Raw genomic sequence first — 14,903 nt, 5'->3', positions numbered from 1 at the left:
TGCACCGCCACAATCCCTTCTCCTCAATGCTCCTCTCAGGATCTTGGGCACGTACACACACGTGCCCAGCGTGAGTTTTAAGCCACCCGGTCCGGGACACAAACCGCGGTCAACTGCGTGGGAGTCCAGCAACATAGCCATTACACTAACTGCTGGTTCCCTCATAATAATTTTAGAACATGTAACAAATGTTACAATCTTATAACATGCTTAATTTTACACACACACACAGAGTTCCCTTTTGTTTCCTTTTCTTCCAGCTGCAGGGAGAAAAGAGGCATCAGGTATGGCCTAAATGATTCCTTTCTAACATTTGTAGAATGTTTAGCAGCATCCTTGGATGCAGCCCACTAGATACCAGTAGCACCCTTGTCCTCCACCATTTATAACAACAAGAATGTCTCCAGGCATTGCCACATGTCTTCCAGAGGCCCAAATGACCCTAAATTGAAAGCCACTAAGTTAAAAGATGACAGAATGTTTTTGTGCAATAGACATAAATATTTTGACTCCGCATATATCTTAATTAAAAAAAAATTGCTAGAGGACCTGTGCACTCAGAAGAAAAGAGAGAAAGCATGTGCACACACACACACAGAGTCACATTGCAATCCCTTCTAAATTTCTCCCTGCTTTTGAGATTTGGGGTACACCTGCAAATATCCAGTATGTTTCTCAAGCCAAGGCGTCTGGGATTGGAACTATGCAGTTAGCCATGTGGAATCTAGCCATGTGGGATCCAGCCGCTTTACCCACCATGCTGCAGGCCAGCCCCTGGCTTCCCATACATATTGATACTGATCATTTAAAGAGAATAAAATCATTTTTGTTACCTAATTGTACTGAAACTGTATTGTATTATTATAAACAGCTTGATACTACGTATTAAATAGTATTAATAGTATTAAATAGATGTCCGTTTTATTCCAATGAAACAATGAAGTACCACATTTATTCAAAATTCTGCAACCTCTATTCTAGAAAATTATTGAGTGGAACCACTTAATTAAGATGTTAGGTTGAAGAGTACTTTTTTTTTCTTTTTTTGGAGAGATCTTTTTGCTAGAGGGCACATACGCTTGCTGGGAAGACAAAGACCGAGAGACAAAAGGCGAGAAATCACCCCCCAGGAGGATGACCATGCTGCAGTCCCTACTCCTCCTGGGATCTTGGGCACGTATGCACACACACCCAGCATGTTTGAAACCACTGGGCCCAGGACTTGAACTATAGTTGGCCATGTGGGAGTCCAGTGACATAACCACTACGCCATCTGCTGGTCCCAAGCATACATTATTTTTCTTAAAAAAGGTTTCCATATTCATTGATTAAAGATTTTACTTAATTTCTTTTAATATGTCACAGCCAGATACATTTTTCAAAACTCCCCCAAAGTATACAGACTAACACCACATTTGAAATGGTTTCATGGTTTACTGTATTAGATGTAGGCACTGTGAGTTTACTGAATCCTGTGGCAATGAAACAGAATATTAGGATCAAATTTTAGGGCTGGCAGATGGTGTGGTGGGTAAGGGTACTGGATTCTCACATGGCTGACCATGGTTTGAGTCCTGGACCTAGCTGCTTGCTTTCTCATTTTCCCTTTTTCTCTCTCTGTCCCTCTCTCATCCAATTAAAATAAATAAATAAAGTTAAATAAATTAATTCTTAAAAAAATGTAAAAGTAACAGCAGTGCTCCCTCCCTCTTGCTTTATTGCAGGTAAATTGAGCTTACATATCCCCGCATGTTTTTATGACAGATGAACTTTAAAAGGTACCTTGAATGAATCAAAAGAACAGCACACATGTCTTCTATTCATGTGATTTCATGTTTTATTTACCATTTAGAACAGTAAATCAATAGCTATGTGCCCAGAAACTGCTTTTCAACAGTGTTGTGGAATATAAAGACATGGAGAAATCAATGTCTTTTTTTTTTTTTTTTGTCTCAGGAAACTGGATGCCCTTTCACATTGCTCATGGCAACAGTAATCTGAACTTTTTGTTTATGTTTCCTAAACTCTGAACATTTGGCAGTAAATAGCAACATATTCAGAATGACTGTGAAACGGTTTTAATTGTTGTCATTACCATAGTTACTAATAAGTTATTAATCTGCCATATGTGAAATTGTCAAAATGAGCAGTTTATGAAGCAAATTACACAGATAGAACTCTTTTGGAAGTTTACTACTTAAAATGTACATAAAAAATAAAGACTAATTTCATGCAAGGTTTTAGAAAATAGTATTTTAAGAGTTAAGAACTGTAATATCTATTAATAGTTCTGTTTTCTACCTATTTTGTTGAGATCTCCATCGAGCTATTTAACAATGAATTCATCTTCTATGTGACATGTAACTTGTGGTATCTTCATATTTGAAATCAAGTTATTGATAGTGTCTCATATGTATCGTTTGTACTCTTGTCTTTCTTTTCATCTGACAGGACATTTAAAAGTCTGTGTTTTGAATCATTCCATGTTTGTTGCTGTTTCTTGTTCTGTTGCCAATTCTCTAAGCAATTACTGACATATAGAAAAATTAAAATTATAAACTGGAAAATATTAGTGAGGTCATTATACATCATAATTTTTTTTTTGAGGAATTCTTTTGCCATTTGGCACATGCGCTTGCTGGAGACACAGAGAGAAACAGAGATAGAGAAAGTGAGAAATAACTTCCCAGTAGGAATGGCCAAACCACAATCCCTTTTCCTCCATTTTCCTCTTGGGATTTTGGGCTCACACACACATGTACCTGGTGTGAGTTTGAAATTGCCAGGTCTGGGGCTTGAACCGTGGTCAGCCATGTGGGAGTCTAACACTTTAGCCACAACACCACCTGCTGGCCCCACATATTAAGTCTTATGTCAAGTGTCTAGAACAATATAGAAAGTTCACAACCATAAGTATTGTCATTATTAACTGAGAAAGATTAAAAATATGAGTCTATTAGCCAATTCAAAAATTTTAAGAAAAGAAAATGAATAAGCAGGAGTAAGGACTGCATAATAGTGAATAAGGTTGATGAAGCAGAAAACAGAAAAAATAGAACTGAAAATCAGATTAAAGATCTTGTTCATTGTTTGAACAACCATAAAAATAGGTAAAACACTGGAAAGTTTAATAAAAAGTGAGGAAAGGAAATATACACCTTAGAAAATATAAAGAGAACATAGCAACAAATATTTTTTTGGGAAATAGTCTATGAAGTTCATGGAAGTTCTGGAAAAATCTTAGTTAAATGAATATTTTTCTTGGAAATTGTGAATAGCTAAGATGAACTCAGAAATAAATAGAAAAACTGAAAGAAACAATAATGCAAGAAATGAAAAATTTCAAAGAATTCTTATAAAATAGGCATGGCCCAGATTCTTCACCTCTGAACTCTTACACATTATAAGTATTTCTAGACATAAATAATGTCAGGTGCCTTTTTATATAATTTTCAAGGTGGTAATGTAAGGGTCAGGAAAAACAAACCCTCAATAATTAGCACTGGAGGGGCTAGATGATGGTGCAGCAGTGAAAAGTACCACCCTGTGCAGCAATCCCACATGGGAAGGTTCCCAGTTCAAGTCTGGAGGCCTTCTTAGGTACTCCAGGCACATGCATGTCCATGATCTGGGGCTGGCTGAAGGCTGGACATGGATCTTTAGGTGAAGACCCCGTTGCGGGTATTGTCCCTCTTTCTCTCACTCACAGAAAAGAAAACAAGCTTTTAAAACCTTAAGAACAAAAAGTATCAACATTTGAAAGGAATCTATAATACATGATATTCTTCTAAAATAATAGGCTTAAAAATCCTAGGGAAAAAAACCTAGCAATTAATTCCAGCACAATGTTCAAAAACAAAACTAAAACTAAACCAAAACCACAACAAAAACCCAAACCTCTTTATCTAAGGATTGAATCAATAAAATAAATTTATTAATCTAATGCAAATAATAATAATAATCTAATCCAAATAAAAAATGTTTTATGATCATAGAAAAAGATACTGAGAAGGCAGTTGACAAAATTCAACCTCAATTTTTGACTGGAAAATTTTGGGGGGTAGCTCTATACCACATTCGTTAAGCGCTGTGCATTGGTAGTTAGATCCCACAGGGCCGACTGTTGCTTGAGACTTGGCATTTGCAGCTTGAAAAGTACACTGGTACATGTGAATGCATCCCCTAAATCTTAACAGGATGGAGAAATGCAGGAAAAAGGATTTGCTGAGTGTGGGTGCTTGTTTTTTCTCTCTCTTTCTTCCTTGCTCTCTATCCCTGGCATGTTTATGCACCCTCTGGCAATACAAACATTTTTTTTTAGTAAACTAGGAATAAGAGAGTACATTTATCACAATACACATCATAATTAACAGTGACTCACCAGATTCTGTAGAATACCAGCATTCTAGTCAGAGTAAAGAAGAAGGCAAGGGTCCATGTTATTCCATCATGACATTGCCCAGTTCTGATGCTGCCACTACAATGACACCAAACAACATCACCCAAGAACATACAAGGTGTGTGTGTGTGAGGGGGGTCTTTAAAAATGTGAATGGAAAATGAACTATACATGAATTTCCATTTTTTTGCACTAAAATAAACTTGTACTTTAATACCATTTTCCACAAACTTTTTGAAGTTCTCCTGTATGAGACTTGAGGCTAAGGAAGATTTGTTCCAACTATTAAAGTAAATTGACATTTATCATCCATGATGGTGGTATTATGGGTGATTTTTATTTTTCTCTTTTTGCTTCCCTGATTTTTTTTTTCTAGAGAGCTCGTGTACTTGCCAGAGAAAGACAAAGACAAAGAGAAAGCATCCACCAATGGGGTGTAATGACACCCTAATTCCTGCTCCTCCATTTCTACTTTTGGGAATTTAGGTATACATGTACAAACACCTGGTGTGCTTTTCAAGCCTCCAGGTCTGGGACTCAAACCATGTGGTCAGCCACTAGGCCACAGGACTGGCCCACTTCTCTGTATTTTCTTTACAGAATTTCTATGACTCCCTTTTCTGTTTTCTAAAAATGAAATAACAAGCATTGAGAAACATAATTTCCCTTTTTAGATCAATAGCTTATACTTGGTAGGTCTCAAAGTTTCCCTGTTTTCAATCCTAGTCACACAGATGAGGAAGTAAGAGCATAGAGAGAAATTTGTCACTTTTATGAAATGCAAGATGGATGGAAGGCTGAAACAGATTTCTATGAACCTAACATGACTTTGTTCCTTGGTGTAAATAAGATGGCTTGTTACAGCTCTATCTTCATGTGTATTGACTTTTCCTTCCTGAGATGATGTCATCTAGTCTAACATTTCTGAAGATGACTTCATCTAGTCTAACATTATTTTCAAGGGTTACGTAAATGAACTCTTCCTTCTAGGAAATTTCCATTGCACCTAATAGTGAAGTTGCTAGAATGGCTGGTTTGACTTCTGGCTGCCTCTCCCTCTAGTACAGCTTCTCCTGACTCAGTGTCCTTGCCCCCAAGGCAAAGAAAAAGAGAAAAAGCTTCCTCATGTGGCATTAGCTAGCACAAACGGGCCATCTACAATAAAATACCACCCTTACTGAGGGGGGAAAGGACATGCCTGTCAAAGTGCTGCAGCAGTGTCACTGTTGATGCTTTTTCTTTGTTGCTTTATAAATCCAAGTTTCTATTTAACATCACAGTGGCCCAATCCAATTTTCTCTTCACGATTCTGGAAGGACAAGGTGGAGTTTGCGGACTGAATTCATGAAGAAGTTGTGCTGAAGAGGAAGGCCCTGACATAGGCTGACTGGCGTCTCCTAGAAGGCCCACCTGAGGAAAGATTCTGTCACACTCATTATCTTGCTCTTTGGAGCACCTCTGGGGTCTTGTTGCAATTTCAGTTTTGACCGGTGAAGAAGAAAAGATGCAGTGTGGCTCAGGGTTGTGGAGACGGGGTTCATGTGTAAGTCAGCCTCGCTGGTGGCACCCGGGCCACTCATCCCGCAGCTGGCTGTAACTTTCACACAGACCCTCAGTACGATGCTGCTAATGACAGCCCTGAGGTGTTGGAGAAAGAATCCGGTTCATGATCAATAACCCAGGTCGTGGTAGATAGCTCTTAATTACTGCCACACTGACCAGTGTGGCCTCTACACGTGACTACGCAAATCAATGGAATGAAACTGAATGGAAACTTCCATTCCTCAGCAGCTCTGGCCCCACCTCAAGTGCCCCATAGCCACCTAGTCAGTGGCTCCCATGTTGGCCAGCACAGCCTCAGGACACTCCCACATCACAGACTGTCCCAGTGGACAGCTCCACTCTGTATCATTAACTCCACTTTACACAACTGCCAGACCTCAGGGCTGAAGAAAGCCATCCCCTTTGTTTGAGTGGAAGCTCTCCTGGGGTGTTTACCTGGGGAGATGAGAGTCAGATCAGACCATTCTAGGAAGGGCATCCTTTGTTCAGAGAGAGAGGAAGGAGTGATGTTTGTTTCCCCAGTGGAGATAGCCTGACTGTGAACCACAGTTTCAGCCTGGTGGAACGTTTCTGCCAAGGAAAATCTCCGGAGAGGACTCAACTGTTTCTATAGTGCCCTTAACTAAGATTTTTTGGTAAATAACTGACAGGAGATGGGCTGTTTCTATGGCAGTATTAACCCAAATGATGGGTGTTAATCATTAAACCTTTTAGGTGGTGGCTCGCTTGTTTCTCTGATATTCTAATCCGGGTCACAGAATGGCTAAGGCAGCTTTAAGTGGAGGGTGGATTTTTTTTTTTCTCAGTTTGCCTTTTGTTTTCCAATCTGAAAGAATGTTGTGGCCGCTCTTTTTTCTGGTAACTGCTGTGCATGCTCAACTCTGCCAACCAGGTATGTCATTGTGAAACTTAAAAATAGTTAAATGGTGTTCTAAATGATTGACAATTCATGGACTGAAAGAGTTTTTTATTTTTGTAAATCTGCAGACATGTTGTAGCTTGAAAGTTGAGCTTATGACTGTTTTATGAGTTGGCAATAAAAATTTAAGCCATGTAAGATGTTTTCAGTTAAACTTTCAGAGGTATATGGGACAGTTTAATTGTAGTTCTGTGTTCTGTTGACTTGAGTTGCACTAAATATGATTTATCAGGTTTTGTTTTAACAGGGCTTATCATTCTATACTAATATTTCTTTTTTTCTTTCTGGCAGATGCACAAAATGCTTTTAAAGTGAGACTTAGCATCAGAACAGCTCTGGGAGATAAAGCAGTAAGTGAAGAATCTTTATGTCCTCTTAAAATGTTTCTGCTAGCAACACTGTTTTCTCTAATAACAGGTCTCTCTGTGTAGTTATGTGAATCTCCAATAAATTACTTCTGAGGACCTCAAATGTGATAATTTCTTAAGTATAGATGATAGTAAATTAGAAACTTAATAAAGTTTGTTTGCCTAAACAATTTTGTAGTGCATACTAGAAATTATGTGAAGCTTTTCATGACACAAAGCGATTTGAAAAACTTGAACCTGTCAACCCAAATGAGTTGAAAAACTTGAACCTCACTGCTCAAAGAGTAGAACAGAGGGGCCTGAGTCAAGTTACTCAGGTCTGGGCCAGGTCTGCCCCTTAGTTGTGGTCATTTGAATTTTGTTAGCTTGAGTTTTCTAGTCATTGAAAAAAAGGGGTAGTTCCTACCCACACAAGGCCTTTTGTAGCATGAAAATTTCCCATTCTAACATGAAGCTTCTTCAGTTCTTCTCAATGATGAAAATAACAACCCAAAATATATAATTATGCAGTATGAGTTCATAAAGTTAACAGAAATGCATGTTATGAAATATGCATAGATTTCAAATTTTTTGCACTAAAATAAACTCATGTCTTAATTCCAGTTTTCAATGTAGTTTTTGAAGTCCCTTCATAAAGTTAAGAAAATATTCATAGAGCCTCTGTGGATACAAGAATAGTAAAGACCATCAAATTAATAGGACAGTATTTTCTAATTCTATTTTCAGTTTATAATGTGGTCTGCAAGTTTTTCCCAATAGGTGATATTAATATAACTCTAGCTAAAGATAAAAAGAAGTGCTAAATAATCTTAGGAGTATTCTGTTTGTAGGCCAATATACTAATGTATTATTTAATTATTCACTCAATGAGTAATAATTGTTATAATAGTTAGCATTTATTGAGAACTTAGTTTACTTTTTAGTTTGCCCTTTTTAAAAAAAAAATTTTATTTAACTTTATTTATTTATTTAAATTTGACCACAGAGGGACAGAGCAAGCAAGGGAAAGTGAGAAAACAAGCTGCCAGGTCCAGGACTTGAACCGTGGTCAGCCATATGGGAGTCTAGCACCCTCAACCACCATGCCACCTGCCTACTCCTTGCTGGCACTTCTAAGCACTATACTCCTATCAGCTCATTTAGCCCTTCCAACAACCTTATTTTTTTTTTTTTTGGAGATATTTTTGCCATAGGGCGCGTGCGCTCACCAGACAGACAGAGAGAGACAGAGAGACAGAAAGGGAGAAATCACCCCCCCAGGGGGGATGGCCACGCCGCAATCTCTTCTCCTCCATTCTCCTCTCGGGATCCTGGGCACGCACGCACACGTGCCTGGCGGGAGTTTTAAGCCACCGGGTCCAGGACGCGAACCGCAGTCGACTACGTGGGAGTCCAGCGACATAGCCATTACGCTAACTGCTGGTTCCAACAACATTTTGAAGAATGTAGTAGAGGTATTCCCATTTCCACTGGATAGATGAAAAAACTGAGGTGCAAAGAAATTAAGTGACCCATTCAAGATATCATGCCAGCAAGTGGCAGAGGTAAGAGTTGAACCCAGGTCATGGAACTACAGAAACTTCTCTCTACCAGTGTGCAGGGTTGCCCATCTCAGGATCCTCTGAGGGCAGGTACCATGCCAGATGCTAGGATGCCATGTCAGTTAAAATTAGCTTGTCCCTGCTCCTGTGAAACTTAAAGTAGTGGAAGAACTAATTATCCAATAAATATTCAGTAAACCAAATGCAGATGTGTAATTTTGACAAGTATTACCGGAAGAAAAAACACATGGGGTCTCCCTTTAGGTGTTAGTTCCAGGCACTTGCTGTGAGGTCTAAAGTATGAGTAGGGGATAAAAGAAGGAAAGGCAGAGGGAACAGCACATGCAAAGACTGTAGCACAGAAAGGAGCTGGGTGAGAGTGAAGGATAGAAGGAAGGCTGAAGTGTCTGGGATTGGGGTAGTGAGGAGGAACATGGCACATGATAAGTTTGGAGAGAAAGGAAGGGCCAGAGTAAGGAATATGTAGGCCATATTAGGGAGTTCTGTTTCAAGGTGGAGGGAGTATTCAAGAGCATCAGATGCTGTTGAGAGGTTATGCAAGATCAAGACCAAAAATGCTCATTGTGTTAAGCAACACAGAGGTCAATAGTGATTTAGAGAGAGCTGTTTTTGTGGAGTAGTGGGGCTGGAAGGCAGATAATGAAAAGAATAGGAAGTAAATGGGTGCTGAACATGTGGAAATTCAACTATGGATAACTTCTCTGAGAATTTTGGCTGTGACCACCAGGAGAGAGACAGCAGTAGGTGGAAGAAAGGAAGACAGAATTAATTGATTTGTTTTTGCTGTTGCTTTAGTGGGAAAAACTTGAGCATGGTTAAAAATCAATGGACAGTCTCCAGTCAGAATTGAATACACAGAAGGGTTTGGAGACTGCTACTGTTTAGATCCTGAGAAGGGCATGTAGAGGGAATAGCTTTTGAAAGAATGGAAACATCACGTCTGGCCCTTTATAGAGGAGGTAGATAGGGATGTGCATCTATGGAGGAAGTTTTATATCATGGTATCAGAAGGATAGGAGGGTTTAAACTGATTACTTTAGCTGTATCTATGAATTATAAAGCAAGAACATTTTGTGAAAGTGAGGTGCAAGGGAAAGCATTGAGATTTGAGAGTGGGGGGGGGAAGGTTTAAAATAGTCATGTGACCCATGAAAGACAGAACTGATGAAGAAACTAAGGTATTCCCAGGCATTTGGAAGCAGATCATCATCAATTTAAAGTTAAGCCAACAAACCATGCTTTTTTTTATTTGTTTAAGTTTATGCATTTATTTGTTCCATGAGAGAAAGAACAAAAGACAGAGAGAGACAAGGAGCCCCAGCAGGGTCTTCATGCTGCCGCCCATCCCCAGTCTCAGCCAGCCTAGATCACAGGTGTGTGAGCATGCCTTGCATGCTCAGGGAGATACCAGGCCAGGACAAGAACCAGGACCTTTTCCATGTGGGTCCAGTTGTATTACCGCTGCACCCTCACCTGGCCCCACTGTGACTTTTTCTAGTTATGCTTGGCTACTTACTTAAAATGTGGGGTTAACCCTGATTTGAGTGTTCTTAGAAGTATACCACAAGCAAGGTAAGCTGGGGGAATTTTGGGCTTTGGCACAACTGTACCAAGGGATCGGAACGTAGATATATGTACGCAACTAATACGCACCAGTTTTTGAAACCACATGTGGGATATAAAGATATGTTCAATTTCATACAGTTATTGAGCATTTACTATATATCAAGTATTATATGAACAATAGGTAGCTAAAGTGCTATGAACATTCTTGCTTATTTATTTTTCTTATGCTTTTTTTTTCTGTGCGTGGGGTGGTGGGGGAGGGAATTTAGCCAGTGTAGAATTGCTGGGTCATAGAGTATACTAGGTTTAGCTTTAGTAGCTCTTTCCTTATCCTGTCTTAAGTTGTACATTTCACCATTACTACATGTGCTCTGCTTTTATTATGCATGCAGCCCCCTTGCTTGGGTTGTTTTGGAGGCCCTAATAGAAATATGGTACAGCAAATGCAGGCGCTTTCACTTCTTCCACACTCATTCAAGATTAGCTGGTTCCAAGGGCCAATACCCAGCCCAATCTGGAGCTGCATTGATCCTGTTCTCATCTAAATAGCTTGGGGGCTTTGTTCTGTGACCAATGTTCAATTCCTACCCAGCCAGCTCCTATTCTTATCTTTAACAGAAATCAGTGAAAGGACAGGGGATCAAGTGAAGCCATCCTCGAGAGCAGAAAGACACTTGAAATTCATGCTCTGGTGAGAGCTGGCACTGAGCTTTTCATTCTCATCCACACTTGAGCAGGCTCATACCCGATCTCAGCTTTGAGTTAACAAGCCTTCCCTGTCTGAATAGTGTTTGTGTGCTATTTTTAGTCAGACTATTTTCTTCTTTATATTTTGTTCTCATTTATTAAGTGGACTATAGCTATTATTCTGAATAAAACTAATCTTAGAAACAAATACATTATCAAAAACAAGGAGCTATGCCATTAGCCAGTTATTGTTAAACTTCAGTAGTATAATATAAAATCCAAAGTTTACTTTAAATGATTGAACACTTCAAGTAGTGTCTAGGGTTGACATTAAATTGCAATATTCAACAATTGCATGTGAGGGGAAAAAACAGCTGTGCTTCCTTTTCTTGATGGTAATATCTGACTGCAGTTATGTAACATAGGACTGAAAGAGAAAAGGATGAAGTAGAAGAAGCAATGGAAGCAGGTTTAAAATATACATTATGAAGATATTTAGGAAAAAAGAAGAGGTATAGTCAGAAACCTTCTTACATGAGAAGGTAACTGAGTGATATATTTTTTTGCATTGTTTAGGAATCATCAATTTTTACTTATTATCTTCTTCACCTCCCACTGGAAAAGGAGAAAGGCAGCAATAGTAAAATGTTTGTGCATCTCTGAGGGAAACCCAGATCCTAACCATGTCCCCGTGATATGCCAGCTCCTCCCCTCACCATCCCTTCCCTTCTTTTAGCTTTTACTACTTTCTTCTTTACTATTTCTGCCACTTTGTTTCTGTCCCCAAGCTTTTACATTTGCTGTGTGAAGGAGCAGAATGAGTTAAGTCTTCTATATTCCTTTGCTAGAGCTGTTGTAGCAAAGTACCATAGGCTGGGTGACTTAAACAACAAAAATTTATTTTCTCCCTATTCTGGTGGCTGGAAGCTCAAGATCAAGTGTCAATAGAGTTGGTTTTTTCTCTCTCTCTCTCTTTCTTTCTTCTTTCAGAGATGTTTTCTATAGGGCATGTGTGGTCACTGGAGAGACAGAGAGACAAAAAGCAAGGGATCATCCCATGGGGGGGATGGCCATGCCATAATTCCTTCTCCTCCATTTTCCTCTTGGGATTTTAGGCATGCACACATACATGGCCAGCGTGAGTTTAAGCTGCTGGGTCTGGAACTTGAAGCACCATCAACCTCATGGGAGTACAACAACATAATCTTTATGCCATCTGCTGGGTCCAGGGTTGGTTCTTTCTGCGAGCTTTGAAGGAAGGATCTGTTCCAGGCCTCTCTTCTTGGCTTGTAGAGAGTCTTCTCCTCCCTGCATCTTAATATCAACTTCCTTCTATATGATGACGCTGTGTCCAGATTTCCTCTTCTTCCAAAGACATCACTTTAGGGACCATCCTAACAACTTCAATTTAATGTCATCATCTATGTAAAGACCCTATGTTCTAATAAGGTCCTATTCTGAGGTATGGGGGGTTAGGACTTCAACATGAATTTTTTGAGGGTGGGAAACACAATTCAACAGACACATACTTGAAAATTTCTAGCTAAGAAATTTTTAAAAAATGTACAGATGTTAATAAAAGAAACTTTCAAGTTTTCAGTTAATAAAATTTTTTAAATGTGCAGATATTAATAAAGGAAAATAAAGGAGACAGAGTCAGTTTATGAGGGAAGAGAAAAAAGGGAGGAAGGGAACCATATGTGACCAGGATGAAATGTACAAATAAATGCCTATGTGTTGACGGGTGATTGATCTGACAAGTTCTGAGGAAGATAGTGCAACAGGATACACAACAGACTTGGATTTAAAGCAGGTCCAAGAAACCCTAACCCAAACATTATGGGTACATGATTTATCATGGTCTCCAATTTTCAGTGTATGACAAAGACAAGAGAGTGAAGAGAGCATGTGCACGAGAGAGAAAGGAAGCACAATGGACCAATAAAAACCCAATGGACATATATATATATATATATATATTTAATATCATGTCTCTACAGAGTAAGCAATCCGTGAAAAAATCTTGATTATTTGCAGTGTTATTTGAGACAGTGCATTATTTAAAACCTTGATCTGAAGAATAACTGATTAACCTAATTTTTCAAAGGAACCCACATTTTTTTAAGAGGTTTTTGCTATAGGGCGCGTGCGCTCACCAGAAAGAGAGACAGAAAGCCAAAAATCACCACCCAGGGAGGATGGCCACACTGCAGTCCCTTCTCCTCCATTCTCCTCTCAGGATCTTGGGCACACAGGCACACGCACGCACGCATGGCATGAGTTAAAGCCACCAGGTCTGGGACTCAAACCACAGTTGACTATATGGGAGTCCAGTGACATAGCCATTATGCCAACTGCTGGTCCCCCACATTTTTATGGAACATTAGAAAAATCTAGCTCAAGTCACAGTTTATATCATGTTCCAACCATCCTTTTTTTTCAAAAGGCAATATGAAGAGAAATATCTCAAAGAACTACAGTTACATATCCTATGATTTCTATAGTTCTATGGTATTACATATCATTTTTCTTATAGATAGATAGAACTACACTTTCATTTTGAAAATCACCTAAATAGGTTCTTCCCACTGTTAGTATAAATCATAGTACCTTATTTGTTTCCTTAACAGCATTTAGTACAACTTTTAAATAATGTTACATTTTTGTCTGCTATTCTGGAGGAACCTGTTCTATTTGTGATGTTTCCTTTCTTCTCTATTTTGTGATTAGGGTAACTATCTTGGTCTCTCTTTGCTCCCTCTCTCCCTCCCTCTCCCTCTTGAGAGGGGAAATGACATATCTGAGCTGGAAGAACAACTTGGGTCTGGGCTCTTTACTCTTCCCCTGCTGCCCCCACCGCAAGGCATTCTCCTGAGCTAGTCCATAGCTAAGTACAGAAGCAGGCCCTGAATGGGTACCCTGTAAGGCTGTACTGTACTTGCTGTTTAACCTGAGGAGCCTTTAGATTGGTAGGTACCATATCATGTGGGCTCTTAAAAATTCATAGCTTGCATATTACTCTAGCCTGGAGAAATCTGCCTTAGTTTAGCTCTACCCGAGACCTGGGAGGTGAATTTCATTTCAGGATTTTGTTAAAACCAGGAATAATGCTCACTATTTAAAGTCATATCCTCCAACCTAGATCTCCCACCTGCTTTATTCTTTTGTCTTAATTTTAGAATGATTCAGAGCCTGGTGAAGAAAATTACTATTAATTGATGTCCTTCAAAGCCACAATATCTGATGCGTGGGCCGTGATTGTAAAGACTAATTTACATTACCATTAGCAGTGCAGAAGAGTTCCCCCTTTTCCACAATGACACGAGCACTTATTATTCTTTGTGTGTGTGTGTGTGTGTGTGTGTGTGTGTGTGTGTGTTTAATTGCCAGGTGACATGTGGGCTCACCAGAGAGAGACAGAAGCACAGAGAGGGAGAAAGCACTCCCCAATGGGTTGTGGTCACTCTGCAATCCCTTCTCCATTTCTCCATTCTGTTGGGATTTGTGGCATGCATGCACACACCCCTGGCCCGCTTCTCAGGCCGCTGGGGCTGGGATTCAGACCACATGGTTGGCCATGTGGGATCTGCCTCCCTCAACCATTAGGTCTCAGATGGCCCCTTTGTGTTTTTCAGCATAGTCATTCTGACTGGGGAGAGGTGATTAGGTGATTCCTCTTTGTGGTTTTGATTTGCATTTCCTGGATAATTAGTGATGTTGAGCCTTTTTCATGTACTTTTTGGCTATTTGTATGTCTTCTTTTGGGAACCATCTGCTCAGATTGAGTGCCCATTTTTCAATTGGATTATTTGTTTTTGTGCTGGTGAGCTGTTTGAGTT

General features: G+C 39.5%; 1 long non-coding RNA gene across 1 annotated transcript; it reads left to right on the top strand.

Annotated features, from left to right (window-relative positions):
- The first annotated feature begins 6,594 nt into the window (after nt 1-6,594).
- On the top strand, nt 6,595-9,204 carry LOC102479768 (uncharacterized). The gene is made up of 4 exons (XR_335895.2): nt 6,595-6,854; nt 7,173-7,231; nt 8,951-8,952; nt 9,195-9,204. It is a non-coding gene; the product is annotated as an uncharacterized LOC102479768 (long non-coding RNA).
- Nucleotides 9,205-14,903: the final 5,699 nt, after the last annotated feature.

This window comes from Tupaia chinensis, unplaced genomic scaffold (genome assembly GCF_000334495.1).
Source record: "Tupaia chinensis unplaced genomic scaffold, TupChi_1.0 Scaffold000567_1, whole genome shotgun sequence".
In the NCBI taxonomy this organism is placed as follows: domain Eukaryota; kingdom Metazoa; phylum Chordata; class Mammalia; order Scandentia; family Tupaiidae; genus Tupaia; species Tupaia belangeri.
The sequence above is the reverse complement of the archived record's forward strand: the minus strand, read 5'-3'. Positions and strand labels throughout refer to the sequence as shown.